The 7,731-nt window shown below is 39.4% G+C and overlaps 1 long non-coding RNA gene across 1 annotated transcript; it reads right to left on the bottom strand.

Moving 5' to 3' along the window:
• Window positions 1-2,184: 2,184 nt before the first annotated feature.
• On the bottom strand, window positions 2,185-3,374 carry LOC118162228. The gene is made up of 2 exons (XR_004748349.1): window positions 3,178-3,374; window positions 2,185-2,902 (listed from the first exon to the last, which is right to left on the bottom strand). It is a non-coding gene; the product is annotated as an uncharacterized LOC118162228 (long non-coding RNA).
• Between the last annotated feature and the right edge of the window lie 4,357 nt (window positions 3,375-7,731).

Genomic DNA, 7,731 nt, shown 5'->3' with positions numbered 1-7,731 from the left:
TGCTGTTTCTCTTGTGATTCCCCATGCCCTCCTTCATTCCAGGAGAGGTGCTGAAATGATTCAGACCAATGTTGCAATATTGTGGTACTCTGAGGCAGTTTGTCCAGTCCAGGAGGAGCTGCACTGTAGCCCACCAAAAGCCTAACTTTTGTGTCCGAGAGGATGATATGAACAAATCAACAGAATTTTAATTGTGGTGAGATGGATCTGTTGTTAAAGAAGGAATACGTAAGAATGTATGGAACCTGAGGGAACATAGACTTTTTTTTTTTTTTTTCAGTGAGAGGTTGTGTATCTTTCTAAAAAGAATTGGCGATGTGGGAGCCTGTTTCGGCTATGTCCATCTTGAGTGAAATATGGTGAGATAAACATCTTCCTGATTTCTAGAGTGACGTATTTCCTCTTCCTGGGGCTAGTAATCTGTCAGTGAAAGCACTAGCAGGTATGCCACCTGAACCATGCCATCCCAGGACAGGGCACTCCCCAGGACTGCATTTGCACTAGCATGGCTAACCAGCACTTCCGATGGAGCACAGCAGATAAGCAGTTTGAAATCTCTCTCTTCATTTTTTCTTACTCCCCTGGACAGAAGAGGTTAACAGGCACTTGAGCAAGAAGTCCCTGGGTTAAATTGTCTAGCAGTCACTAGTGAGACATTTTCAGTGGAGGACTCTTGACTCTGCAGCTGTCTTCCAAGGAAGGCCAGGACAGATTCATTGACCTTTCAGGCACAGTTAGTCTTTTGCCTGAAGGAGGAATGGGCAAGCTGGTCTTGTTCTGGAATTACACAGAGAGAAAAGAGACAACTATTACATAGTGGTGGTTTGATGAATTTTGTTCACCCACTCTGCATTAGCTATATATTAGCTATATATTATAGGTGAGACAAAGTGAATAATTGATAACACAAACTGAATATTAACTTACCATCTCCATCTTCTAGTTTGCTTGGACCTCCCTGTTTTGAAAGGTGGGATTAATTTGCTCTTTCCCAATTAGGTGATTTTTTTCACCTCTCCTACTAATACCTGCAAAAACTCACCCTCTCAAAAAGAGGAAAAACAAAACAAAAAAACAAACAAACAAACAAACAACAACTACACACAAACAGTTTTATCCCCAATGACTTTTCCATTAGTTTGTGATTTGGACAATGACTTTCTGTTCAATATAAATATTGATAGACCAATATGTTTTCATAATGTTAGTGGCCATTATTTCCCCTGGTTTGAACAAAACCTGAAATCCATTGGTATTTCACAGACTCCAAATGGCAGAAGAGTGCCTGAGAAGCTATTCCCACTTTTCTTCTTCAGATTTTGTGTTACCTCTGCTAACCCTGAGAAGAGTTATTCAGTGTAATTTACTCTGTGATGGATGGACTACACAAATCTGCTAGCATGCTCTTCTGCTGTGGATCATCATTGAATTAGACATGCAGGCAGAAGAATCCGAATGTCAAGCAATGCCAGAATTTATAATCAATCATTCCATTTTGGTATGCACTTTACAGCCTAAGCTTACACATAGGTGTACCTTCAGTGACCTCAAACTTGTAGGTTGGTTGGTTGGTTGGTTGGTTTTGACTTTGCTAAAGATTTATCAGAGAAATGTATCTCTGACACTGGCTTACAAACAACAATAGACAGTAATTGCATGGTAATACTGATGATCAAGAACTAGAAAATGATGGAGCATATGCCAAGCATGTGCAAAAATTGAAGCAGAAAAAATAAACGTCAATATTAATTTCCTAAAAAGCAAGAAATCTGTGATTTTATTTATTTATTTATTTGTCTGTTCTGTTCTGTGGGCTATTTACTTTTTTTTTCCTGAATTTTTGTTTAAATTATTAGTTAACTTCAGTAAAAAGTACAGATATTTTGAGAACTCTTGAGCTACAGTTGAACTTGATGACCCAGAAGTATTTCCAGGCTCCTAGGTTGGGATATAAACTCTGGCTGCTTTCTTAATTCATGATGGAGCGAGATGTAGATGCCCATCCTTTATGCATGAGCTGAACAAGAGTTACAGTGAGTTCTGAGAGGTGTCCTGTGTGAACAAGAGGTGTCCCGTCAGGATGCATGCTCTATGAGTACAAAATGCAAACAGTGCAGAGATGCGGTTTGTGGCTGTTTTATTCATGATGTGCTCATAGGATAATAATGTTACTGCCAAGGCGTCTAACACCAATAACTTGAAGCAGCTTGGAAAGTGTGCTTAAGAGAGAATTAGGAAGGGAGAGAGCATTTTGAATGACTTCATTAATGCTTTTGGATTAGCAGATGCTGTCAAGTATCATGCCAGCAGTATTGCTTCCCATTTACAAAAGTGTTCTTTTTCACATCACAGTAAAAAAATGTACATGGAGGTGCTTGCAGAATGTAGGCATCAAAAGGGATGGTGTGTGCAAATCCAAGTGCCCCCCAAATTTCTTGTGTCCATAAATGTGCCAAATGGGATCCAACCTTTGTCCTTTTCTTTCACATTGGAACTCCAACTTGACATGATCCTCAAAAGCCCCTTTTCTAAATGAAGAGATGAAGACTACGGTGGTTTGATTCTGAACCTCAGCATCTCCAGGCTTCGTAATCTCCAGTGGTGGCTGTTGTTTAAAGAATTTGCATTCCTGAGCAATTCAGGGATGCTTTGTCCTTCAGGTTTTGTAGGTCATTTTATTATTAGAAGCTTGCAATATTTTTGCCAGACTCTCTCTCTCTCTTTCCTTTTCTCAAAAAAGGAGAAAAAAAAATGATCTTTTTATCCAGGACCTTACAAGAGTCATTGGTGAGCTCAGAAGCTTTAATGGAGTTGTTTATAGTAGTTCAAATAATCTCTAGCAGCAGCTTCCTGGAGCTGTAACAAAGGAAGGGTATTTTATAGCTTTGAGCATAATAGTGTCCTATGGAAAAAAAAAAGTCTTTATTATCTCAAACTCTCTATCTCAAACTTAAAGAGCACGCTAGAGAGACATTTTTATATATCTTTAACTTGATACTTAACAGAAAATATATTCCTAATAAACCAAAGAAGGGTCTTTGCCTAAATTACTCAGCCTACAGGAGCAGGCTTGTTACCTCTCTGCATCTGAATGTGTACAGACAGTTTGAAAACAAGCAACCACTCCCCCAAAGAGTAATTATTTTAATCTTTGTCCTGGAAGCTGGTTGCGTTTACTCTTTGGTTGCAGAAGAGACAGTCTTAAAAGGTGGGCAGCTCGGTTTGCTCTTGAAGAAAAACTCCCAATGTCTTGTATGCCGGTCTTTGGCAGGAGCCCATCAGACACCTGTGCTCCCAAACCTGGCCTGCCAGAAGTGCCCACTACACATGTCAGAGCTCTTTTGTTGACTTTCTATTAGCCGCCACTTAATGGATGTGAGCCGAACACAGCTTTGCCTAAGCACTTATCAATAGACAGCAAACATTCTTCTTTCAGTGGGCAAAGGGTCAAACTGTTTCGCCTGGCTATAAAGCTGTGCCAGATAATTGCTGGTGATTAGCAATTTTAATTACCAGGTGCTAGGGGTCGTTGCTTGTGGAGCTTTTTTGCTGCTGTTGTAATTGGGCAGACTGTTAATAGGTAGGGCTTATTGTGCGCATGCTGTATATTTTACAGATACATCGTGCATCCTTTTAAAGCGAGTAAAATAAAGTCAGCAACATAACCTGCTTCTGTTTGCATCTGATTAGCCGTGCAGTGCTCCAACAGGTTTTTTGATAAAACTTGTCTGATAAAGGAATCTTTAATACAACCCACTAAAGCAGCTTTTAATCCTCTTGTAAACACTTGTATGTACTATTGTTACTGAAGAGAGGCAATGATTTTAAAATCTTTTCCTGCTACATTGGTCATGTTGGAACTAAGCTTGTCAAACATGTTCTACCTCATTGGTTTTGCATGCAGACTTTTAGGGGGTTTTCATAGAATCACAAAACCAACAGCACAATTAGCAGTGAACTAATCTCTTCCCATATTCAGCAGCAAAATGGGTTCAAAATAAAACTGACACAAAAGACTCTTCTCTGATCTTCCTCACAGCAGTGAGAAAGTAAGCAGCTATAATACTTTGTTTTTGTTGTTGTTGTTGTTGTTGTTATGTTTGTTTTTTTTCCTAAAATTTCAGTTTATTTCCTTTACTCATATTATTTTACATAGCAAGCCCCACAGACATACCAAAGGTCTCTGAAAGCTGAATGTACTGTTTACTAATCTACTTGGGCTAGTAGATTAGGCTTGTTCTTTGAGAGAATACAAAGGCTGAATACCTCTGTGGTACGGCATCCCAGCTCTGTTATTATTTGCTCTGCAGTAATACCTACTGTCCCGGCTCAGATCACAGCTTCATTTATTCCAGCAATAGCCAGGCTGTCATTCATGGGCTGCATCCCAGACTACAGGATGGGTTCAGCAAACCCCTCCCCAGCATCTTCTCTCCTGGGGTGGAAGAAGACAGAGGCCAGCACTGTGCTGAGGGCTGCATGACTTGTTCTGACAGCTCAGCCCCACGGCACCCTTTTTGGGTGCTCCCCAGCACAGCAATGAGGGTATGCATCCAGCCCTGGAGATGGGACACTAGCATGATGGGCACTGCTGGGTTCACACCTGGGTTACGTGAGCGGGTGCTGCAGTGGATTCAGACTTGCCTGGATCTGTTCTCGACCACATCACCCTGTCCAGCAAAAAGAGAGTGTTATGTAAATGTGGGGGAGGGAGGCAGGCAGATTTTAGTCTTTTTTCTTTTGCAGTAGAAAAGTCAACTAAGCCTGCTCACTCCATTACAATGTTATTAAAGAACCACCTAAGTCTCAGCAGACCCACTGCTTCCAAGAGAGATGGCAATTGTCTGGTGGCAAGCAGAGCACACCATGGGCTGGTGCAGCAGGCAGGTCTCATCACAGCACCTCATGGGCAGTGACAAGAGTTACAGCTTCCTTAGTCATTTCTATGTCCCCAAGTATAAATATTTATGGACCCTTGTCATCTCAGCCTAGGAACCTGGGAACTCTTCATGGAGCACAGAAACACACAAGAATCCTGAAAGGCAATAATAGAAAAAAAAAAAAAAAAAGAAAGAAAAAAAAAAAAAGAGAGAGAGAGAGAGAATATTTTTGAACCAGCTATGAAAATATCAGCAGACAGGAAGCCCTGATTTTCTAGCAACTTGCCTCAAAAGCAATACCATCAACCTTGAGGGCATCATTTTTTACCACCAAGCACTATTAAGTATTTACCACCAAGCACTATTAACTACTGGAAAAGTAACTGGGTCCTGGTCTTGGGTGTATATAGCCATAACTCAGCTTCTACAGATTTATGTGTTTAGGATGTACATTTTCACTTTAGGAAGTAAAAACATTTTGTAGGTTGTTCAGCGGGATCTGTCAGACAAAAACTCGTGGCAGCTGCCATTTAAATCAAGGGCAGAGCTTTGCCTGGCTCAATATGCTGTGGGACTGAACCGTTAGCTCCCTTTCATGTCAAAAAAAAATAAATGTCAATGTCTAAATGTCTGAGATTATTATAAGGGTAGTTATGAAGATCTTCAATATGACACATTCTGCAGCTATGCATTAACCATAAACATTCACCTTCTGCTGCTAGTTAAATTTATCAGGGCTTTGAGGGCTAACAGGTGAGATCTGGGAATAAACAAACAAAACAAACAAACAAACAAATAAATAAATTGTTAGTGCAAATAGAAGGAAGCTCCTGAATAGAAGGATGCAGTATTCAGCGTGCTCCCATCCACCTCTGTCTCTGCAGCACAGCTCCAGCCCCTGCTTAGAGCCCTTTGGAAAATGCAGAGCCTTCCCCTTTCTGCTGACCCTAAAACCTGTGGAAAAGCTGCAAAACCCCAACGCCAGGCCTGATGCCACTCTAAGAGCAAACTGCAAATAACCTGCATTTCTGACAAGCTGGGCAGCCTGGGACAGAGTTTGATTTCCTGAAATCAGTCTTTGAGCTGCAGGAGATACAGGCCGATGGTGGCAGCTGTTTTTGGCAGAGGATAAAAATTTTGGTTATAAGACTAATACACAGTCTTGGCAGGTTAATTGGTTTTCACAAGCAAATGTTGTTTCCCAGTATGTGATGTTGTCTTCATTGTAGAAAAAAACTCTTCCCTGAGAAATGGAAATGGTTCATTTTGTTTTCCTCTACACCTTAACTTGGAAACAGATTATTTTACTTGCTGCACCATATTTTTGTTTGCTTACAATGACAAACTAAAGTAAGAGGATCTTAACACTGAATATCACTGATGACATTTTATCTTGGTTCCAACACAGACTAATATCCCCTCCTTTTCCAGGCTTCTGGCAATTTCTGTTTCAAAAAGATAGAGAAAGCAATGGCAGTGACCATTCCTGTTGTCACCAGGAGACAGTTCACTAAACAGATTTTTTCCCTAGCTCTGCTATCACAAAGCTCCATGATACCTCAATGAGCAAAGAGAAATATGCAGGCATCTAACTCCTACTCATTCCAAACACACCTTTACTTATCTTCTGAAGCCTGCCCCAAAAGTCTCATTTTTCAGGCCCAGATAAATGCAAATATTAATAAGCAGTTATCTTTACCAGATATAAAATAATCGTTAGGAATCTGCATAAAAATATAATGGTGGGTTTGCTTTTTTTCACCATCTGTGTGGCAACACGTAGCCATGCATAGATGAGATTAGAGTTCAGCTGCATTCATAATGCAATTCCTAAACAGAGTGGATTATGTATAGAGTTCAAGCCTTAACTTTGAATTGCCTCTCTTTTGTGGATTGAAGTTAGACCCATACAACATTATTTGAACATAGTCTCTAGTACTTTGTTGATATTAGTTACCTGCTGTGACACACAGCACATGGCAGTTTCATTTCTGTACTCTGTAAAATACAGGTATTGTACACCTGAATTATAATCTTGCTGTGATAATGTGCCTCTATTGATTCAACAAAATAAGTTGTCTATTTTGTCTTCACTCAGACATTGCTATGAAGGAAAGACTGACAATCAGAAAGGTAAATATTTTGGACTTCACATCTTGAGGCATGACGAAAAAGATAAAAGTGCAATAATTTTGAAATGAGACCTCGCAGACAAAGCCACTCCATTTAAACCAGTGAGATGAACTTAGAAAAAGTGTTTACTATACAGCAATGTTAAAATGTTGTAGACCAATCATTTAAAAATGTATAAAGTGAAAAATTGTCTATTTAGTGCTGTACTACTCTACCTGAAGTATAAATATGCAGGAACTAAAATGCAAAATATAGCTGAATTTTGAACTTTCACAAAATGGATGCTCTCTTAACCAGTGCACTATAACACTTCACTTTCTGTAAGAATTTTGTATTTATTGTAATACACTAAACTCAGATAACCTATAGGTTCTGAATAATTTTATTCATAGACTAATTTTAGTGTGTTCCATGAAAATTAAAGTTAAAAAAATAAAGCTGTGCTGTTTTCTTATGAGAAATTTTAGTTTAATTTTGAAGTGGCTTAATTATTATTATTAATAATAATAGTAATAATATCCATACATTCACAGTAACTGTGCTGCAGTTCTTTTGGAGATGTACCCAATGTGGCAACCCTGGGAAATACTCCTACATCCAGAGCACATGTAAGAAACTAAAATTCATCTTGGACCAGTAATATTTGACAGGAAATGCTGGAGCAGTTTTAGAAAAGGGCTATGGTGTCATGAAAGGATATATCTTGGACCATCTTTTT

The sequence above is a fragment of the Oxyura jamaicensis genome, chromosome 1, assembly GCF_011077185.1.
Source record: "Oxyura jamaicensis isolate SHBP4307 breed ruddy duck chromosome 1, BPBGC_Ojam_1.0, whole genome shotgun sequence".
NCBI lineage: Eukaryota > Metazoa > Chordata > Aves > Anseriformes > Anatidae > Oxyura > Oxyura jamaicensis.
Note: the sequence above shows the minus strand (reverse complement) of the source record. Positions and strands in the feature narration are given on the sequence as shown.